Source organism: Lemur catta, chromosome 15, assembly GCF_020740605.2.
Source record: "Lemur catta isolate mLemCat1 chromosome 15, mLemCat1.pri, whole genome shotgun sequence".
Classification (NCBI taxonomy): domain Eukaryota; kingdom Metazoa; phylum Chordata; class Mammalia; order Primates; family Lemuridae; genus Lemur; species Lemur catta.
In genome coordinates, this window is record NC_059142.1 from 49,591,549 (window position 1) to 49,615,037 (window position 23,489).

Sequence of the window (23,489 nt, forward strand, 5' to 3'; positions counted from 1 at the left end):
CAAACCTATAGCTAGGCTAAGAGAAAAAGAGAGAAGATACAAATAACTAAAATCAGAAATGAAAGTGGGGACATTAATGCCAACATTTCAGAAATAACAAAGGTTGTAAGAAACTACTATGAATAATCGTGTGTCATTAAATTTGATAACCTAGATTAAATAGAAAAATTTCTAGAAACACACAAATTATCAAAACTGACTCAAGAAATATAACATCTGAACAGACCTATTAAAAGCAGAGATTGAATCAGTTATTAAAAACCTCTCAATAATGAAAAGATGGCTTTACTGGTGAATTACACCAACAGTTTAAAGAAGAATTAACACTAATTCTTCACAGACTCTTTCAAATAGTGGGAGTGGAGGGAACACTCCGCAATCCATTCTATATGGCCAGTATTAGAATGATAACCAAACCAGACAAAGAAACCAACATAAAAGAAAACTGCAGACCAATATCCCCTATGACTATAGATGCAGAAGTCTTTTGAAAATACACCATGGCCAAGTATGCTTTATGCCAAGAATGCAAAAGTGGTTCAATACAAAAAATCAATCAAATGTAATACAGCACATTAACAGAACAAATGAAACATACTACATGACCATCTCAACTGATACAGAAAAAGCATGTGACAGACTCCAACACCCTTCCATGACAACAACACTCAGAAAACTAGGAATAGAAGAGATCTTCCCTCAATATGACAGACATTTATAAAAAGCCCACAGGTAGTATCATACTCAGTAATGAAAGACTGAAAGTTTTCTATTAATCAGAAACAATGCAAGAATGTTGGCTTTCACCACTGCTATTCAACAGTGTATTGGAGGTTCTAGTCAGAGCAATTAGGCAAGAAAAAGAAATAAAAGTATCCAAATTGGAAAGAATAAGACTCTCTCTATTTATAGATGACACGATCCTACATAGAGAAATTCCCAAAGAATTCACAAAATTAAATATATATATATGTAGAGAGAGAAACAGTGAGAGAGAGAGAGAACGAATGCACTAATAAATTCAGCAAAGTTACAGGGTATAAGATCAACACAAAAAAATCAGTTGTATTTGTATACACCAGTAATGAACAATCCAGAATGAAAATTAAGAAAACAGACCAGTTATTTCTAAGCATCAGAGATGTGGGAGGGAATTTACTGCAAATAGACATAAGGAATAATTTTGGATGATGGAAATGTTCTACAACATGATTATGGTGATGGTTGTAAGAGTGTGCATTTGAAAACTCTATAAATTATACATTTAAAAATTGATGGCTTTATTGTATGTAAATTATAGCTCAAAAAGCTGATAAAATAGGTTTTAAAATGTGTATTTAAAACCCTCCTTTGTAAATATTTGAATGCATGTATAGAGGAAAGTATGGACAGCAAAGTATAATATCCAAGAGGTGGATTGTGAGTGATTTACATGTTTTAAAATATCCTTCTTTTTACTTTAAAGTGTTTATCATGTGTATCCATTAGTTTTATAATCAGGGAAAATCCTATTAAAAATAAGTAAGAGCAGGATACACTTCAGATTTACTTCCATTTAAGAGTTCACATTCTAAAGTATTGGCACTGACCATGTGCAACAGATCAACTTTTGACAGTGACAGATAGAGGGAGGTGTTGCAACAGGCTGGGCTGACATCAAGCACTTAGTGCCCATTTTCACATTACGTCTCATAAAAGTCTGTGTACTAGAACTCCATTTTTATATGGGTACAACTGAAAAGATTCCAGAAACCTAGATCATAACTGAAAATTCAAAGGCCATTTCCAATAAAATTGGTGTTTGACTAGAAATCTGGAAAACCGTTTGATCACTTACGCTCATCTAAATTTTCAACCCAAATGAAACAGCAATGAGATAGTTTTAAAGGACCTAGTAAAGAAACGTCACGTGATGGGGACTTGGAGAAGCATAAGTCGGCATGGAGGTTAATGCTCAACTCTTATGTTGTCTTTTGTCTTTTAGAGACAGGTCTGCTGGTAGAAGAAGAGAGAACACCCTGCCTAGGATCCCTGAGGACAGACTAACTGTCACTTATCAGGAAAGGGGAAACTGGAAAGAACAAAACTAAGACTAGCTCAAACACAGATTTGACATCAAATTCTGAAATCCCAGCATTAGTAGTCTAGTTTTGGAGAGGCAGTAGGAAGCACATGTAACAGATTAGGTAAAAAGATAAAGAGCTGATTATCCCAGGTGCCAATACTAGCTGAAGGATAAGTAAAAGTAGAGCCAGGAAGCTCATGGGTAAATGTATAGACAACCCATCCACAGTGAATGGCTTAAGCAAAAGTATTCTAATTCTACCATAATGGACAATAAAGTCCTCTGGAAAACTTCCTTAAGCATTGGGACAAAATAAAACTGAAAATAGTTTCCATGTACAGAGTAGTACTATATATCAAACACTATGTATATATACCTTGTCTCTAAATTAAATGCCCCAATTTACCTATGAGTTTGTGTTAGTTGAGACAATTGGCAGAAATCTTTACAGTACGTAAACAGAGCAAGGCTCAAATTTCAATCTGTTCCAGTGAAAACCCCAGCCCCCTTCCAGTCTCGTACCTTCCCCCACTACACTTAGCTGAGAAAGCATGAGTCTGACTCTGTCTGGCAAGAAGATAGCAGGGAGCAGAGAGTGCCTGCTATGTCCCTTGCATGTACCACATAAAACATACCAACTCCAGTTTGTTCTTTAGAATGACGCAGTCTTCATTTTCATGCAAGGACAGTCAGATCTAAGCTCACATTTAACCAAGCTTGTCTTTCCACAGATTTACCATGTGTGGCTGCTTCTCCTACATCCCAGAGCTAGTAGAAGATGAAGATGAATCTTCCTTGTTCTAAACCTATTTTTCTTTCCACAATGTTAAGTAGAAAGGAGAAAGTTATGTCATCTGGGCTCAGGATCAGTCTAGCTACAAAACAGCAATAAGGATTCTTGCTCCACAGGGTGGTAAGAATTCAGTTACACAAAGTTTTAAGAATACGTAGCATGAGGCTGACAGGTAATAGGTATTTAGGTTATGGTAGCTATTGCTAATGTCACTTTCATTATTTACTTCCTGATAGGACCATCAATGTGACAGTCCTTTGGGGAGTTCCCATAGAGAAAACCACGCAAGTAACAATCAGAGGTACCTGGCACAGTGGACCTGAGGCTTCTGCTCTTCCTACGTCCCCAAGGCCCTATTTCACCTCAGTGGTAGGCAAGTCTTTGGGTTCCATCACTAGGTGTTAGCTTCCCCATGACACCTTGTGAATCCAACTCTCAGGCTCTCTGGCCTTTCCTCCGTCACCTTATGCCTTGAGCCATACCTCCCCAAATGGGTTATGTCTCGTTTATGAGGGAAGAAAGTGGCAAGATAGCTTAGGCATCAATTAGTCATTTTTATTTCATTTTTCATGTGTTTGAAAAGGAGAAGATGAGGAAGTAGAGACATTCCTGCCTACACTAACCCTGTTTGCTCAGAACAGTCAATAGCAATTCTTGCCACTTCTGAAATATGGGAGTTCTCCTGCGTGTGTGTGCGTGTGTGTGTGTGTATTAGAGAGAGAAAGCAACAGAAAGTGAGATGAAGAAATGATTGCCTTTAAACCCCCAACACAGTTTTTCAAATCCAATGTGTGATACATCAGACCTTTCACTTTGAGTTTTTACTGGCAATGGTACTAGAACAACCTTCTGAAAAGCTACTGCTGCTGAATTTTAAAATCTTCCTGGCCTTACTCTGAGCCACATTTTAAAGGTATATCAACACACTCTTGGCTCACTCAATATTCAGGAACCTCATCCTTTTGTAATATAAATTAATTTTACTAGTACAAAACAGCATATTCCAGCACTACCATAAGGAGATAAAACTTATGCCAATCTATACAGTTAAAAAAAGGGGGGAAGGACATAGATAAGCATAAATTTCTAAAGAAGGACTTCTCAAACTAAGCCAAGTTTTGTTTCTTCCCCTTTTTCTCTTGAGGAACTCTTTATTGTTAAGTGGAATGAACTGGCCGAAATGAGTTTTTAAAGGTTTTATCAAGGAATCTTCTCAATAAATTAATCAAACATGTTTAATATTATCTTATAGCAGACCTCTCCAGCATTTTAATCAAGTTTTCTGCTGGACTTATCTACCCTGGTGCCATCTGTTCCTATAAAATAACAGCAGATTTTACTCTTTGCAAACACACATCCTTTTCATTTACTACTGAGATCTCAGCATAGGAATGTTTCACATAAAAGAATTTCTTTAGTCTCATCAACTAGCACACAGGAATTGCACATTCCAAGGAAGAAGGCGATATTTATTTTTTCAAACCCTATTCCAGCCAACTACCATAAATTTGGTTATTCTGAGGGTTCCTTGTTCAGTTTATTTGGAGTCAGCCAACAGGTGACTGGATACTAGCGTGCATTTGTCTACTCCTCTGGGATCCTTCTAATGGGACTTTAACTTGGAACCAGGATTCCTGATGGAAAACCCTCAGTCCAGAATCAGCAGCTCCTTCAAGTGCCTCTTCCGACATTCACTCCAGGGGGTGGTGTTCCAAGGTGGTCTCAGCACTGCATTGGCCAGGATGGATCAGCAGAAAGTGTCCCAAACAGAAAGAAAACTCAATGAGCATCATGTATTCTGCATGGGCCAAACTAAAGTTGTAACTCTATGTCGCCTAAGGTCACCCGATCCTTTGAGGTCTAACTAAAATTGGCTAGAGTTTCTATTCCACATCCTGTGGGACATGCCTAGAGTTCCCCAAGAGTTTTGCAAAATACCAGTGTCTCATATTCTCATGGTCGTATCTTGCTTCAAATTCTTTTTCTTGCTGAACTTTTAATCACAGTCCATTTTGCTTGTATCTCTCCTCCTGTGGGCATTTTCAATCCTCAACTCCAGGCATGGAACTTAGCTGTTTTTTTATTCTTCTTCCACAAACATGGTAACCAGGTTTTCATGAAGGCTTTGGATGTGAGGGAGGCTATAGCACATAAGTTCATACTTACACATGGCAGGGGGTATCAATCATCCTTGTTCTTAAAAGTTGCTGAGCCACCCTGACCTTTGGGGTTCCCCACTGGTCACATTTCCCCTTGGGTTCCTGTCCTGGGCTATCTGTAACTCTTCTTCCATCTCAGCTCTCTCCTACCCTTATCCTCATGTTTATTCTGTGCCAATGTAGACAGTCTGCTTTACTGTCTCCGAATACATGATAGTCTCAGGTCCTCACTTTCCACATACAGTCACTTTCTGAAGGAAAGATAGTCCTTCACTTCCGTAAAGGCTATTTGTTACCAACTATTAAAATACACTCACTCAACTTTAAAATTCTGCTGCAGAACAATAAAAACTACACTACCTCCCCCAAAAAACCCACCTGTACCATCTACCAATGGCACTGACAATATTTGATTGTGAGACCTTTTACACTAAAACTATTTCTCTTCTAGTCTTATCTTCCTCCTGCCATGTCATTCCCATCAATCCCTCCCAAACTCTATAAACTAGAAATGCTAGTGTCCTACAAGTACGCTTTTGACAGGTTCTGCCTTTTGACCAGGACAGAATTTTTTTTCACTTGAATGGCTTGGCAGAGGGCACAGCCTCCTTTAATTCCTCAGAGCCACCCAGTGGCATGATTCAACCATTTATTTCCCCTACTTCCCCAGACTCTGCAGAGATTTGAGCTCCTGATTCATGCTTTGACATTAGCAACGGAAGCCCCTGGATCTGTGTCTTGATCTCGCATTTAAAATACTTTTATTCTGCAGAGTCCATAGCTGCTGCCAAAGTCTACCGAGTCGGAGATTTCTTTTTTCCTTGAGGCTCTCTCTGCTACTGATAGTGCGACTGCCTCTGAATAAAAACAAACCCAAAAGGAAGAAAATTTTCTTCCCTGAATTGTGAGGGGAAAACAAGTGAAGCACAGAAGGGAGGGGAGGACATTTCTTTCTTTTCAGAGTTAAAACGTTTTCCTGAGCACAATATTTAACCCACTTTCCACCTGGCTACTGGAAGGATTGTTTTCTTTAATTCATTTTAAAATTTTTAATTGACAAATAACATTTGTATAGATGTATGAGGTACAGTGTAATGCCCTGATATATGTATATAATACATCCTGGAATGATTAAACCAAGCTGGCAAACATATCCATCACCTTACATACTTATAGTTTCTTTGTGATGAGAGCCTTTACAGTCTACTGTTTTAGCAATTTTGAAATACACATGATCATGATAGCATCTTGTTCAAAACTCACCAATGGGTTTTCAGCTCCCTTTGAAGAGAATCCCAGAACTTCATTGAGACCTGTATTGCTAGGAGTAATCTATCAACCCTACCCACCTCTCTAACCTCATCTGCTCTATCCTCACCGTGGTCTCTTCTCTGTCTCAGGTGCCTTACTTGGGGTTCTCTAAACCAGTGCTCCCCAAACTTCAATGTATGTACAAAACACATGCACCTTGTTAAACGCAGATTCTGATTCAGCAGGTCCAGGGTAACCCTAACCATATGCATTTCTCGTAAGTTCTCAGCAATGCTGATGTTGGTGAGGACCACACTTTGAAGGGAAAAGCTTTGACATGGCTCTTCCATGTCCTTCTGGAGGTACTTCTATAAATTTGATTACTTCGTCTCTTTTCAATCCTATGACCTCCTCTGCATGTTTTCCAAAATAGTTCCCTTTTGCTCAAGTTAACCAGAGTCAGCTTCTGTTGCTTATAAGAAAGAAACCCTTTAACTATCACACTTTAGTTTTGGTAAAACTCAATGCACTTGAAATTATGTATTCTACAAATATGTTTCCAGCTAGATTATGAGTTTCATGAGAGCAGATAATAGCTTTGCCTTAATCACAATTTTAACAGCAGAATTTGGGCCAATGTGTAACCCATGTAAACTCTCAAAATATTTTTAGATTGATTCATTGGACCATATATTAATAAAATCAGATAAGCTGAGCCTAAATACCACAAAAGGAATCTGAAAACATTCCCAAATTCTGAGTTTCTCTTTGGCTCTCAACAGAGTTAGAGTGTCTCCGTCTGACCTACCGAGGTTTTATTTACTAGTTCCAATGATCTCCAACTTACTCTCACCAGGCACCATGTGACAGTGGGCAGGGACCTGTGTTAGTGGAGCCTCCCATGCCTTGGGAAACCGCAGCCATGGCAGCATCCACACGAACATGCCAAGGTACCTGAACATAGACTAGTCCAAACAGAAGCAAGAGATATACACCCAGCACACAGCAGCAGGGACTTTCTGCTCTGTCCAACAGATAAACGTGTACTGCTCAACATAGAACTGTCCCTAAATCAGGTCCAGTGGACAGAAAAGACAAAGCTTTCTCCCCAGCCCTTCCCAGAAAGAGTAGTAATTCCTCTACAGGCCAAGGAGGGAAGAATGAGAAGAGGGGAAGGATTCCACCCCAAACACTAACATTTTGTGTTCTCTTAACCCACTGGAATTAATAACCAGGATTTTTGTCTGACGGGCTGTGGCTGTCCACCTGAGAGAGGACACAAGCATCCTATCAGATGAGCACAACTTCCACTTCCCTGAGGCAACTTTCCCTGCTGCTGTCACTGCTCCTTGTGCATAATCCTCCAACTCATAAGGTTGGTAAGTCTCAAATATGTGGCACTGGGGCACAATTGATTCCAAGGGTATACCCTTACCTAAAAATTATTCCCTATTCTATTTCTCATATCAAATTACCCTCATACAGTTGTAGTGGGGACAACTGGGTATACCAGAAAAGAGTCTATGATGAGTATCCAGTGTCATGCATAATATATGGGGTATGTGGACAAATCTAAGACTCCTCTTTGAGTTTATCTGACACAGAAAATAGATTCAACAGTTACTAGACTAAATGAGATCAAAGGATTAGATTCATTCAGGGTTCTCTGATTGGAAGAGATTGGAGTAGCGGGGCTTGCCTGATTTATACCCACCCTCTTGATCTGATTTGCAGGGGGAGAAATTGAAGACGGGCAGGACACCCATGCCAGGAGAAGGAACTGCCCTGCCATGCTGATCACATCAGAGCAGTCAGCAGAAGAGAGAAAGGAAAAGTGCTAACTTTTTCAGAAACAGGGACTATCTCATGTACCATTTTCTATAACTGCTTGTGGCTCTGAGTCCAGCATTCGTGATACAGTAGAAACAGAAAAATAATTTTGAAGCACGGTTGAGAAAATGTAGATATATTACAATTCTTAAAAACTTTGTATTATAAATTCCAGAAACTTTGCTGTTTATAATACACTTTCATTAGTGAATTTTCTTTTGAGCTTCACAACAGGGCTGGGAGGTGGGGAGGTATTATTTACTTTATACGTGTTGTCTCCCCTGGAGATGACGATGAGACCACATTCATTACTGCTGGCTCAAGAACTAGACCTCCTCAAGTTTGTATAGTTAACTCAATTAAAAATGACTTTGGGGCCGGGCGCGGTGGGTCACGCCTGTAATCCTAGCCCTCTGGGAGGCCGAGGCGGGTGGATTGCTCGAGGACAGGAGTTCGAGACCAGCCTGAGTGAGACCCCGTCTCTACTAAAAATAGAAATAAATTATCTGGACAACTAAAAATATATATAGAAAAAATGAGCCGGGCATGGTGGCGCATGCCTGTAGTCCCAGCCACTCGGGAGGCTGAGGCAGTAGGATCGCTTAAGCCCAGGAGTTTGAGGTTGCTGTGAGCTAGGCTGATGCCACAGCACTCACTCTAGCCCAGGCAACAAAGTGAGACTCTGTCTCAAAAAAAAAAAAAAAAAATGACTTTGGATATGTTAATCACCTGATCTGATCATTATACGTTATATGTATCAACACATCACTGTGTACCCCATGAATATGTACAATTATTATTTGTCAATTTAAGAAAATAACAGTAAAACTGTTTTAACAATCTAATTTGCCTAAAGCCTATGCTATTCTGTTTTCTCCATAGGACTATTATCTCATTTAACTACATTTTACTTCAAAGGCCTCTTTTCACGAATCACATCATGCATAAATCATGTGTCTGACTCCATGTAAGAGAGAAGCTTTCATAAAGATCACTGGAAATGGTGTCAAATAAAAAACCACCACTATATAAACTCAGTATCACTCTGAAGCAAAGTCATTATTTCACTGGACCACATCCTCACTTGTATTAATAATAGGATGAAAATAGGTTATAAATTTGTGGAGTTGAAATCTAAACCTAGAATACAGCCTTAAATGGTCTTGACTTTCCCAACATCACCTCTGGTTCCCACGAATGCCTTACTTCCTCCAATATCAATTCCTGCAGCCCCCAAATCAGGCTAGAAATTACAAGTATAGGAGAGTAAGAAGATGCTTTTATAACAAAATTTAGTAGAAACAGACAAATTTTTCTTTTTTTTTTTTTTTTTTTTTTTTTTAATATATTTTTTTTATTTCAGCTCATCATGGGGGTACATAAGTTCAGATCATATACATTGTCCCTGTCCCGCCCATCCCCCCGAGTCAGAGTCCCAAGCGCGTCCGCTCCCACTCTCCAGACAGTGCGCCTGGCACTCGCCATGTATTCATACCTCGATCCCCTCCCCCCCCACCTCCCCGGGTCTGCACCCTCAGGCATGACCATTCCCCAGAGGGTGCGCAATGCACTCGTCATGTAGGCATACACCCATCCCCTCCCCCCACCCCCCCATCCCAGTCTGATATCCAATTGGTATCCTTCCCTGATGTACATTTAGGTGATGATCAGGGAAACCAGTTTTCTGGTGAGTACATGTGATGCTTGTTTTTCCATTCTTTGGATACTTCACTTAGTATAATGGGTTCCAGCTCTCTCCAGGAGAACCAAAGAGATGTCGTATCATCGTTATTTCTTATAGCTGAGTAGTCTTGTTCATTTTTTTGGAGGTTGGCAGTGCTTCACTTTTGGCATCAAAGGATCTATAAAGAATTGAAATCTTGATTTTATCTCAAATAGTTGTGTGACTTTGAGTAGGGCAGTCTTCCTCCCTGTGTGTTGAATTTCTCATCTATAAAATGATGAGTTTGGACTAAACAACATCTAGGACTTTCTGGTCAAAAATCAAGAGACGGTAGCTACGAATGAGTTCCGTGAAAGCGCCAAGAAAAGAGTATCCCAGCTGGGTTCATCAAGGAAGGCTTCAAGAAAGAAATAGCAATGGTGGTCGACTTTGGAAAATGAGAAGGATTTAAACAGTGGAAAGACATTCTAGACAAAGTAAGCAAAGGTTATAGGAAAGGAAATACACTTCACTTTTCTGGAATTCCAAGGAGTGCTGCATATCTATTGTTGCAATGGAACTTTTTCGATGGCCCATTCTCTTTTATAAAGAAATGTAAAATTTTCTTTTAAAGTAAGTAAAAGTCAAATTATGTTTTGTTAACATCTTTCTTGAGACAGAACTTACATACCATACAATTCAATTGTATGTAATTGGAGTATCCAATTCAAGGGGTTTAGTATATTAAGAGATACACTACAACCACCATCACAATCAATTTTTGAACATATTTATCACCCCCAAACTGCCCCATCCCCATCGCTAGTCCTAAGCAACAACTAATCTACTTTCTATCTCTATAGATTTGCCTATTCTGGATGTTTCATACAAATGGAATCATATAACGTGGGCTGTGACTGGCTTCTTTCACTTAGTATAATATTTTTAAAATACTATGTTGTATTATGTATCAGGACTTCATTCCTTTTATTGCTAATTAATATTCCTTTGTATGAATATACCACATTTTGTTTATCTCTTCATCAGTTAAATGGACGTTTGTGATGTTTAATGATGTTAAACATCTATGTACAAGTTTTTGTGTGGACGGATGTTTTCATTTCCTTTGTGTATATACCTGGGGTGGAACTGCTGAGTCATAGGGTAATTCTGTGTTTAACATTTTGAGAAACTGCCAGGCTGCTCTTCAAAGTGGCTCCACCATTTCACATTCGCACCAGCAGAACATGAGTTCCAATTTTTCTATAACCTCAACCATACTTGTTACTATCTGTCTTTTGATTATGACAGTCATAGTGAGTATCTCATTGGGGTTTTTATTTGCATTTCCTTCATGACTAATGCTGTTAAGCATCATTTCATGTGCTGATTAACTATTTGTTTATTTTCTTTGCAGAAATATTCAGATTGCCCATTTTAATTGGGTTATTTGTCTTTTTATTATTGAATCACAAGAGTTCTTCGTATGTTTTAGGTATGAGTGCCTTATTCAATAAATGATTTACAAATATTTTCTCCCATTCCAGAAGAAAAGTCAGATTATTTGCATTATCACATTTTAAAGAACAGAAAATGAACTAAAAGGTCTTCCAGGACAAGATTACAAATACTGCACTACTTTTCACCAAACACAATTTAGTTTTTATACGGTAATCACTAAATATTTAAAACCCTACTTTTTAAACTGTCATTAAACTCTCCTCCAAAGCTGGTTAGTAAGGAACTAAGCACATAAAAACACGTATATGTAGATGCCTCTTCAATAAGAACTTCTGATTACTCCAGTAAGACTATTGCAGCTTTTATAAATCATGTTTTACCAATTCACATACTAGAATTACATCCCAAAATAAGCCTTGGAAGGCATCTGGCCACATGTTGTAACCATTAAAATGATGTTCTGTGCTACAGAGCACGTGTTAGAGATACCCTCTACATGAAGTATGACTAGATAGTTCAAAATCTCTTATGATTGACCAATTAGTTGCTTCCAAAGAACAAATACCACAAACCCAGAAGATATGTAAACACTGGCTTGTTAGGGCAAGCCATTTTCTTGTTAGATTGTGGTCTCTGTTATGTGCTGAATGGTAAAACATAATTCACTGTTCATTTTGCTACGAACACCCAAACATTTCATTTCTGAGAATATATCCAGGCTGAAAAAAAAAAACAGAGAGAGAGAGAGTAAATAAAGGTGTTTTTAGATCACAGAGCTTAGAAAACATAATTCTTCATGTGCAGTGGAGTACAAAGTTGAGCAGAGACCTTCCTCACTGCTTGTTGTGTCCACTTCATCTTCTGCTCTGACAATTCCAGCTGGGTGCCTTGCTCCAATCTTACCTTAAAATCTGCTTTCCTGGAGCAGTGACTGCTGAAGTGCGGCTGAAATAGCTGAGTCCTACTCCACCGAGCTGAGCCACAGGCCTTGCATGGAAAGACCTGGGAAACATTAGCTTGCTTCTGGTCTGGCCATAATGAAAATAAATGAGGGCTTCAATTTAAAGTCGTTACTAAAAATTTGTTCTTTCCTCTATTCTAATTCTGAGACCCACTTGCAGCTAATTAGAACTGTTCCCAGCGTGATCTCCAAGCACACTGCTAGTGTAAACACCAACCATCTGAGTTTCATTACAATAAAGAAATCAAATAAACAGTGGACCAGAAAACAGTAGTTCGGGCATGGCTCATTACAGCACAATGCAGTTAACATTCCTCACTCGGGAAGGAAAAGAAGTCATCGTCATCGGGCAAGCGAGGCTGATGTCCACTGCTTTCCATTCTTATTAATGATGTTAGGGGGACTGGCGATTATTTCTTACCATTAAAATTTTCTGGAGAATGAGAGGGATTTTTTTTTCAATAAAAAGGATAAAGTGGCTTTCTGAACCTTGTTGTAAACAAAAAGAAAAGGTAATTATTTGCTTTGGACTACTCATTGCTTCTCCAGTTTCTCATAGGATATACTGTTTACAACTTAAATAAGGAAAAAGAAAGAAAGAGGAATACAGTGTCCATTAATCTGTTTAAGGTTTTTATTATTTATGCTAGGCACAAACAAATCTTTGCCAACGTCGGCTGGATATGACTATATGATTTCTAAAAGCCAGAATAATAAGACAGTAAACATATAAATAACTAAGAGAGTCACTCATGTATTTAGATATTTTATGTGCCTCATTTCTACTTATTAATACTTGGAAATGTTCACATAAATAAAGAATCATTTTGAAGTTTCATCTGTATTGTTTAGCATAACCTTGGAGCCATCAGTGGGGGGATAATATCCAAAGATTTCTATCTCTAAAATTTAACCCTGCTTTTAAGTATCTGTTAAAGTCCAAAGATATTTATTGAATTTGGTTCATAAACTCAACAAAAGTATGAGTTCTCTGGTTATAGCATATTCTATATGCTATATAGAAGAAAATATAAACAAACTTCACAGTCACATGTGATACCACTTGTGTGTTTGTGGCTGTGGCTCAGAATTCACTGTTGAACACTGGATCAGGCCATGATTTCATCACACGTGATAGAAGTTATTTAGGCACTCAGTGATAATGCAGCTTCAGGGAAGCAAGTGTAGAAACATTCTTAATTTCCTTTCTTAGACAATCTAGGTCTAGGTGTATAAGCATCACATCCCTGGTACTTAAAATTTTAAATTGTTACAGAACGATTATGATACTTGTGGGAATGTAATTACTCAAAAGATTCCAAATGCTTTAGGCTAAGATTAAAATACTTCTGAAATAGCCACTTTATATTCTTACTTTGACCACTCTCAAAAGCTGGTGCATAAAAGACTCAAACCACGATCCAAACCACATGAATCAATAATTGAAAAAAACTCACACAAAAATGCAAATAGTATTGAAGTGGATCATCTTAGAAAAAAAGAACCAAACAAATGAAGCTAGGAGTTAAAATGCATGCTCTGACCTTAAGATTCATTTTAATTTGTAGAAGGAAACAATCACTCATCCCTGAGGAAAAAAAAAAAAGAAGAAGAAGAAAGAAAGAAAAAAAGAGAAAGAAACAGGGAGGCATTTGTTTGCAGCAGCTGTCTCAGCAAGGAACTTAAAGAAAAAAGTCAGCTTTCATAAAACAATTTAAAGCATTGTTTTGGAATTAATTGTCTAACTATGTTGACAATGTTGAAAGAAAGTTAAAGTCAAGGAAAATAAAAGAGAATATCCAGAGAAATTAAAACTACAGAAAGCAATTTCAAAAATCTGAAACTACTGTCATTTCAAACTTAAATTTTGATAATTTTCTTAATCTCAGAATGATCTACTTAGGTCAAAAAGATACATAGTTTGGTTAACCGGACAAATTTATTGAATATCTGCCTGCTAGATGTCAAATCTATTCACTGATTTTTAAAGTGAAATTTATATTTTCTTGTCCATATCTGTAAAGCGAGAGGTTTCAGTTGGACAGCTGAGAGGTCTGTCCAGCTCTTGCAGTTTAGAGCCGTTCCCTCATTGTTAGGCAATGCACGTGTCTTAAGCTCTGCAATACGGCCGTGGTCCTCTGCCTGGTCAAGATGCTACCTGACAGCATGGAAGAGAACTCTGCCATCATGAAAACTGATCAGCCTACTCTAAAGCCATGAGGTTTACAGATTATAGTGTTTAATTCAGTTGAATGGGGAGGCTGTACCATCCTTCAGAAATTCCCTCTGGATGCACATCCTTTCAAGACTGGAAAAATAATCGAATCATTTCATGAATGCCCAAAGGATGAACATCACTCTCCCCTTTAATTTTATTTTGCATTAGGTAGTATCTTTTTCTTTCAAAGCACTTTCATTGTTAATTCCTCATAACGGGATGACTTAGGTAAAATATAGACCCCCAAATGTGGCTTATAGAATTGTGACAGAATATTAAACCAAATAGACTGAAAGGAACGCTTTAAATTATTAGGTTGCTGCAAAAGTAATTGCGGTTTCAGACCATGAATTTTAAATCATTATAACTAGGTTCAAACACATCTTTATTAATCAAAATAGAAACTATTACAATCAATACATTTTTTCCAACAAGAAATGTTTGTTTGTTCCTGTAGAGTAAACATCTGTGCTTCGGGATTCAACCAACTGTTGGAAAGCACTTTCTGCATCCTGCTGGTTGTGGAAGAGTTTTTCCTGCAAAAAGTTGTAAAGATGCTTGAAGAAGTGGTAGTTGGTTGGTGAGAGGTCAGGTGAATATGGTGGATCAGGCAAAACTTCATAGCCCAATTTGTTCAACTTTTGAAGTGTTGGTTGTGCAACGTGCGGTCAGGCATTGTCGTGCAGAAGAATTCGGCCCTCTCTGTTGACCAATGTCACCTGCAGGCATTGCAGTTTTCGGTACATCTCATCGGTTTGCTGAGCATACTTCTCAGATGGAATGGTTTCGCCGGGATTCAGAAAGCTGTAGTGGATCAGACCGGCCGCAGCCCACCAAACAGTGACCATGATCTTTTTCGGTGCATGTTTGGTTTTGGGAAGTGCTTTGGAGCTTCTCCTCTGTTAACCACAAGCTGGTAGTTGCCAGTTATCGTACACAATCCACTTTTCCTCATACGTCACAATCCAATGGAGAAATAGTTCATTGTTGCATACGAGAAGAGAAGACAGCACTTCAAATCAATTTTTTTTTTATTTTCAGTCAGCTCATGAGGTGCCCATGTATTGAGCTTTTCCACCTTTCCAATTTGCTTCAAATGCTGAACGACCATAGAATGGTCAACACTGAGTTCTTCAGCAACTTCTCATGGAGTTGTAAGAGGATCAGCTTTGATGATTGCTCTCAATTGGTCACTGCCAACTTCCCATGGCCCGCCACTGTGCTCCTCATCTTCAAGGATCTCGTCTCCTTTGCAAAACTTCTTGAACCACCACTGTACCATACACTCGTTGGCAATTCCTGAGCCAAATGCGTTGCTGATGTTGTGAGTTGTCTCTGCTGCTTTATGACCCATTTTGAACTCAAAGAAGAAAATCCCTCAAAAAAATTGAAAAAATTGAAAAGGAGATGACACACTATTATAAAATGAGCACAGAGAGGCAGCAAGAAGGCTGTTTTTTACCTGTGCTCTGGCACTGACTAGTTGCCTGAGTTTACGTATGATAAGTCACTTATATTTTTGCTACTTTTCATCTGTGAAACTGAGAGTTTGGTCTCAGATTTCCCTTCCAACTCTGATGGTCTGTTAGCCTGAAAGCCATTAAAAAAAGAATCTGTTATCTATAATGATTTTAATGTAGTAACTACTCTTCTTCTGGTAGAAGGAAAATTCTCTGTCTCTTCAAATCACGTATGTGCCATGAAACTCAATGTAAATGCCCAAAAATCCAGTCAAGGCAGGACAGCAAGAGATGTTATCAGAAGCTTACAACACCGAGTCTAAGAGTGTGAATGTGTGTGTGTGTGTCCAGAAAAGGTCACAAGTTTGACCTTCTGGAAGCAGCAAAGGTTTCATCCACAGAACCTGCTGTGATAGCATCTGGAAATTCCTCGCTTGGGTCAGTGGGGAGACACTCTCGGTTTGCTTTGCTTTTGTTTTATACCCATGTGGTGTTCAACATATCAATACTATATTTCAATCTCATTGTGGAACCCTTTAATGATTTACTTCTCAAACCTCCCAGGTCCATCTAGCCACAGGAAAACCCATTCCTTTTGTCACAAGCTGAAAGGATGACAGTCAAAACACAGACAGAAGAAAAAGCACGTGATGGAATCTGATGTTGTTCCTACCATTCGCTCACAGTAGCTGTAGCTGAGCTTTCAGCATCTGGAGAGAACACAGGGAAGGCCGCTAACTTCCTGTAATAACTTTCTCTAGGAGTGACACATGTCAAAACGCAGAGTTTTTGCACAATTGGCAATATTCATAGAAACATTTTCTATGAAACTGAATATAGTAATAATTGGTTCTGGAATACTTTATGCATTACTGTCTAAAATTTTATAGGGCTTTTCATATTTTTCATATTCTTCTGTGTAGATCATCACATCAAGGGTTCACTTAGTTCTGCATCATGGTGAGAAATCCTCCAAATTTATATGGAGTGTGTTTCTGATGTTTTGTCCCACTCAACATACAGATTTGTAGGGACATAGTCATTCCATGAGTCATCAAGACAAGTCTCAGTAAATGACGCTCCCCATCCTTCCAGATGACCAAGCCAACACTTTTAGCATTATCTTTGTCTCCTTCCCACTCACCAATTAGTGCTATTCAATTTCTACATCTGTTTCCTTTCCCACCTAAAATTTCTCACATCGATTTATTTCCCTCTCCGTCACAGCCATGGGTAGCCTCAAGACACTATCCTCCCTCCGCAGGGTGGATTCCTACATATGCTCCCACACCCTCTCTCATATAGCTTTATTTTTTCAACACTGAGATGGAGTAATCTTATTTAAACACGAATCTGATTGTGTCACACCCATGTCTGAATGCTTCATAGTTTTCCTTTGTTCACAAGAATGCTCAATAAATATTATGTGTTGTCTCAGTGATTTTAATTAAATAACCAGTGGCTATAACAAAACATTACTAAGATCTTCACATACACTTGGAAGGAATTAAGATAAGCAAAACTGAGTAGAGGAAGGAGAGAAACATTTATTAACACAGGATGTGCCGAATGACCGAATGACATGATTTTATTTGTGATTCCTCTTTTTATTTGTCATGAGAACCTGTCAGTGGAGGTTTTATTGCTCTTACTTTGCAGATGGAAACTGAGGTGCAAACTGAGGTGCAGACAGACTAAGTGTCTTGCCTACACAGATTTACGCAGATAACAAAAGTCAGGGCCAGGATGTCTGTTTAGTCCCAATGTTTCACTCTGTCCTCACTCTCATGCAGTAGGTGAGTTAGTCTTTGATGTTCTCATACTTTCTTGTGGTGAACTTCCTCTCCATAGTGAAAATTATCTCATTTCATTAGTGTTTTTTTGCTCTCTAAATGTCTCTCCTGGGTTAAAAATAAAACAGGAATTTGCATCGGTCCCCTCTTGCCTACACACACCTGTCTCCACCAAGTCACCTTCCATCGTTCAAACCTCCAATCAAACTCTGCTCACAAAATCAATTCCTAAGGAAGTCACCAATGATGTCCATATTCTCCATATGCTAGGCCATAAAACAATTTTTAATAAATTTACAATGACTGACATCATAAAGGGTATGTTCACTGACTACAGATAATTAGGTTAGAAATCAATAACAGGTAGAAATTTAGGAAATTCACAAATAGGTAAAAACACATTTATTAATAACCAATGTTTCAAAGAAGAAGTTACAAGAGAAATTAGAATATCCTTTGAGATGAATGAAGACAAAAATACTGTAACTTCAGGGTGAATTTAGAGCAGTGCTTAGAGGGAAATTTACAGTTATAAATGCTTGTGTTAAAAAAGAAGTCTCAAACCAATAACCTAATGTTTCACTGTAAGTAACTGGAAAAAGAATAAATTGAACCCAAGGAAGCAGAAAGAAGAAATAATAAAGATAAGAGCAGGAATAAATAAAATAAAAAATAGTTTTAAAAAAATAAATTAACAAAGCTAAAAGTTGATTCTCTGAAAAAATCAACAAGATTGACAAAAGCTAGAGGCCTACAGATGTGAGAGCAGATAATGTTGAAAGACCCAGGCAGACAGGGAAACGTGTGAATAGTTTGAGGGTCCTACCCACGACACCGGGGTGCAAGGAAGAGCATTGGCAATTTGAAAATCAACTTGTAGAAAATCTATAGGCTTAGGGGCAGAAAGCAAAGAGAAGGACTCAAACATGGAAACCACGATAGAAATCCTTCTACCAAATCTGGCACCAAAAAAAAAAAAAAAACTATTTGAGAGCAAAGGTTGAATATAGTCATCAGCAAAACTCACCAGTTCTGAGCCAGACAAGCCACAGAGAGGAAATGATGTTAATACTTCAAATATTAAGCTGGAGCTTCTTTAATCCTTAATGCAAAGATTGGACTTGTACTAAAAACTTGCGCAACTGACATGTGGGTGAAGTAGCCTCGGCCATTAGGAGAAAAATCATCTTTTCGATGCTGGGAAGTGTGACCGTGTAACCTGAAATCTACCACAGTTTCTCCTTCATCCTCCTTTCTTTTCAAGGAGGCCATTTCCATGTAATTAAAGATGAAATAGAGCTATATATAGATAAATCATTTTTTGCAACTAGAAATGCATATACATCCCAAATTACATACATATAATATAATTTTCCTCAAGACACAAATATCTCTCATCCAATTTTACACGCATACGTTTTCTTTCATAGATCTCAGGAAAAGTGAAGAATTTATTAAGTTATATTCTGAGAGGTAACACTTTTATACAAAATGCCATAATACATTCTGCCCCTAGATCAGGGATTCTCAAATAAGTTTAAACCACAGATTTGTCAGGGATTTTGTTTGGGTTTTTAATATAGGCTCCTACCTCCTGATGATAGAAAGCATTTGTTGAGTCCTTTCTATTAATGTGTTCCAGGCAAACACAAGTGTTATCCTTACGCTACAAAGTAACCTGGATGTACTGAGCAAGCTGGAGAAATGAAAGCAGGGAAATTACATAACACCATAAAGCCACATGGCCAGTAATGGCAGAGCTGGAATCCACGCACCGGCAGTCTGGCTCCAGAGCTGGGCACCACGTTAACATACCCACCAATATGTCAGGGAAGGTGCTCAGAATGTCGTATATTTTTAAAATCCCTAGATGATACTTACATTCATCTGGGTTTGAGAACCACTGCTCTGGAACTTCTCTGTTTGAAAGTGCATGTACAAACAGACTGTGGTTCCTCTAACATTTATGCTAATATTACACTAAGTGGTGAGCATTTAGGAAAAAGCCTGCTCTTGCTTTTTCTTTAATTTGTTTTAGAGAGTTTCTACATACCTTAATAAGCATATTACTCTGATAATACAAAAGGGCATCAATATGTTTGGAATAGACCTCACTTCAATAATAATAACAAGCACTAACAATACTAATAATGATAGCACAACTCACTGAGTTCCATTTAGTGCAAGACATTGGGCTGAGTGTTTTTTTATTTACTAAGTCTTACAACATTATTGCCATTATAAAAATGATAAAAATTGAGGCTCCAAGGTACAAAGCCTAGATTTGAACTCAGCTATATTTAATTCAAAGTTCTTGCTCTTTGGAATAATTCTAGGGGCTTCATACACTGCATCTTTAAGAGGCGGCATATTAGAAGTCTGTACCTATGCCTGTTTTAAATTCTTTCCTTCTTTGTATGATTCTTTCTATGGGTCAAGACCGTTAAAGTCCTTTTGGTGACCATGATTTTTTTCTGAGTCTCTGCAGTTTCTGGAAAAGATATATGAAAATAATAGTTCCTTGTGAGTTGTCTGGGGTAGGAGAGAACGGATTAACGCAATTGGACTCTGGAAGGAAATCAAGAAGAGATTAGCAGGATGCTGAATTGAGGAGCGGAAGAGAATTGGATGACAAAGTGCTGATAGCTTCTTGTATTTTCAACTCTCAGCATACAGTATTTTAGCAAATGAGAAAAAAGAAAGAAACTTCCTTGACTTAATAATTGTGTGATCCCCTTGGGTCATACATGAGAAGATTCGAGTACATAGAAATATACGCATACTTAAGTGGGAAAATCAGCCTGCAACACTCAAGTTCTCTAGCCCCAGCTCAGTCACTGACGCTCATTAGCTGACCTTGGGCAACTTACTCGGCTTCTCTGGAACTCACACTCTCCACTTACACATCACGAATGCACTCATATAGTCTATGTCCCTTATTCCCAGGTTCAAATAAAAATAAGTCATCTATATTCAAATTAAAGGTCACAAATGAGAGAAAAATAGGATATCACAACATGCCAAGGTTTCAAGAACCTTAAATCCTTGGAAATTAGATAAGACTTTGAATCACATTCCAGAAGTCATGTTAGGCAACCCATCCCCCATTTATTTTTTTTTCCAGAAGAGAGATTTTAATCTAAGATTTTCCTATATTTTCATTAATTTATTACCAGAAGGGAAGTACTAAATTAAGATTTTCTTTAGTAGCTTTTCATAGATCTTGATAAGATTTTCAAACATCAACAAGGAAAGAATAGAAGAAATACTTACAAAATTTCTCTCCTGAATGTCGCACAACTCAAACTCTTATATCTTGCTATGGGAGTATACATTGGTACAACCACTATGGAATACATTCAGTCTTATTCATGGAGGCTAAACATACGCATAGTGTATGAGCCACCCATGTGTCCTGGCAATGTCCTATTTCTTGTTCTGGGTGCTGTGTACATGGCTGTGCTCAGTTTAAAAATTTACTGAGGTTATACTTACATTTTGAGCAAGTAATTATATATTTGCTACTTCATAAAATGTTTTTTTTAAATCCTCTCCTAACACTGCAAGCTGCAAATGGCTGGCTGGGGGGCATTAGCTGTTAAGGATGGTTAAATACATCATTTCACATGATTATTATAGTAACTTAATGTTATGGGTTGAATTATGTCTCTCCAAGAAGACATGTTGAAGTCCTAACTCCCCATATCTGTGAGTAGGACCTTATTCAGAAATAGGATATTTGCCTAGAGAATCAAGTTAAGATGAGGTCACACTGGCTTAGGGCAGGTCGTAATATACTACGACAGATGTCCTTATAAGAAGAGAAGAGACACAGTCACAAAGGAAGAATACTGTGTGAAAATGGAGACAGGGAATGGAGTGATATTTCTACAAGCCAAAGAAACACCAAGGATTGCCAGAAACTAAGAGAAAGGAATGAAACAACTTCTTCCCTAGGGCCTTCAGAGAGAGCATGGACTGGCCGTGCTAACACCTTGATCTTGAACTTATCATCTCCAGAGTTGTAAGAGAATAAATTTCTGCTGTTTTAAGCCATGTGGGCTTTGTTCATTTGTTACAGCAGCCCTAGGAAACTAGTATGCCCTACAAGATAGGTGCTTTTGTCCCTACTTTATAAGCGATGTAACTAAGGATCAAAGAGGTTAAGTAACTTGGCCAAGATTATACATCGAGAATGTTCAAGCTGGTATACAAACCCCAGACCTGTCTGGCTCTAAATGAGGGGTTGGTGACATCACCAAGGCAGCTGCCAGCAATTTCCCCACGACAACCATCCTTCTGCATCGTGCTTGCTGATGGGAGTTCATTGCCTCCATCCCTCACTCTTTGAACTAGTCGTGAAGCAATGTTGGTTATTTAAAACATTTAATGATGTCTAAGTTCACTTAGAAGGCAATCTCTTTTTTCCTTTTTTTTTAATTTTTGCCACTCACTATATTTTCTTTTTTTTTAATTTCAGAATATTACAGAGGTACAAATGTTTAGGTTACATATATTGCCTTTGCCCCACCCGAGCCAGAGCTACAAGCATGTCCATCCCCCAGATGGTGAGCACTGCACCCATATAGATGTGAATATACCCAGCCCCTCCTCCCCTTCCCACCTGCCCGACACCCAATGACTGTATATTCCCTTCTATCTTGTGGTAATCAATCAAAGCACACTCTCCCTCACTAGGTGCTTTTGATGAAGACATGTCTGTTCTTAGCTTCTGGGACGTATGACCAGGGTAATCCTATATGCTCATCTCGGGTCCCTGTACACAGTGATGAATTCATAAATGGGCTCCTACCCCAACTTAGGCCAATCAAGAGCAGAAAAATTTTCAAAGCCTTTGATCTTTCATAAACTTCCTTTTTCCAGTAAACTTCCAGGAAGGAAGTGAGAAAAAACTGGTAAAAACAGGAACTGAAGACTCCAGTCAACACCCCATATACCAAAGCCATGAATTGAATCATGGTTGAAGCCAGACCTATGGTAGACCTTTCAACTAACTTATCAAAGACAATAAACTACTTTTTGTCTCAAAACCATTCATCATTGGTTTTCTGTCTGCTACTACTAAGTAACTCTAATCTAACATAGCCCTGTCTTTAACCATCTCTGTAGATGCTGTGTTTATTTCAGGAGGTGCCTCCTGCTGACAGCTCCTTCCACCTAGCGTATCATGAAAAGCTCTAGAACTGGGGGAAAGAAGATGGGGTTCCCAGGAGCTGTGCCTCTGATATTCTCTTCCAAACCAAAGAAGCAGCACAATGAAAGTCCAGTTGACCACACAGTCCCTTGGTACATGTCCTGTTGTCCTCTGGGTGGAACCTTTTCTGTCCAAAACCTTTTCTTCCTTTCCTTCCCTTAGCCTTTGCCAGAGAAGAACACAGGATCATGGCAATGCAAGGATGCCTTTATCTGCCAAATGGCAGGGCCCAGGTTCAATGATTCAGAGGTAGGAGTCAGCGGTAGGGGAGAGAACCCATCTGGTTGCTGACAGCATGTAAAGCAAGTGGAGCATGAAGACCCACGCTTAAGAAAGGAAAAAGACCTTTAAGAAATCTCAAATTCAGAAACACATTTTCAACATCTCTTCCTCAGAGCTTAGAAGGAGCCCGAGCTTTCTTAAGTTTTCCTTTAAGTTTGGAAACTTTATCGTGGGCAGAGGCAGTAAATAAATTCTCTTAGATGCCAGCATTAAGGGGTTAAAGAACCCCCTGTTTTGTTTTGCACTTTTTTTCTTTCTCTTTGGTATTAAGATAATAAAAGGCACACATTTTAAAACTAATTTACCCTCTAAAAAATTAAAGCATTTTTTACCACTGT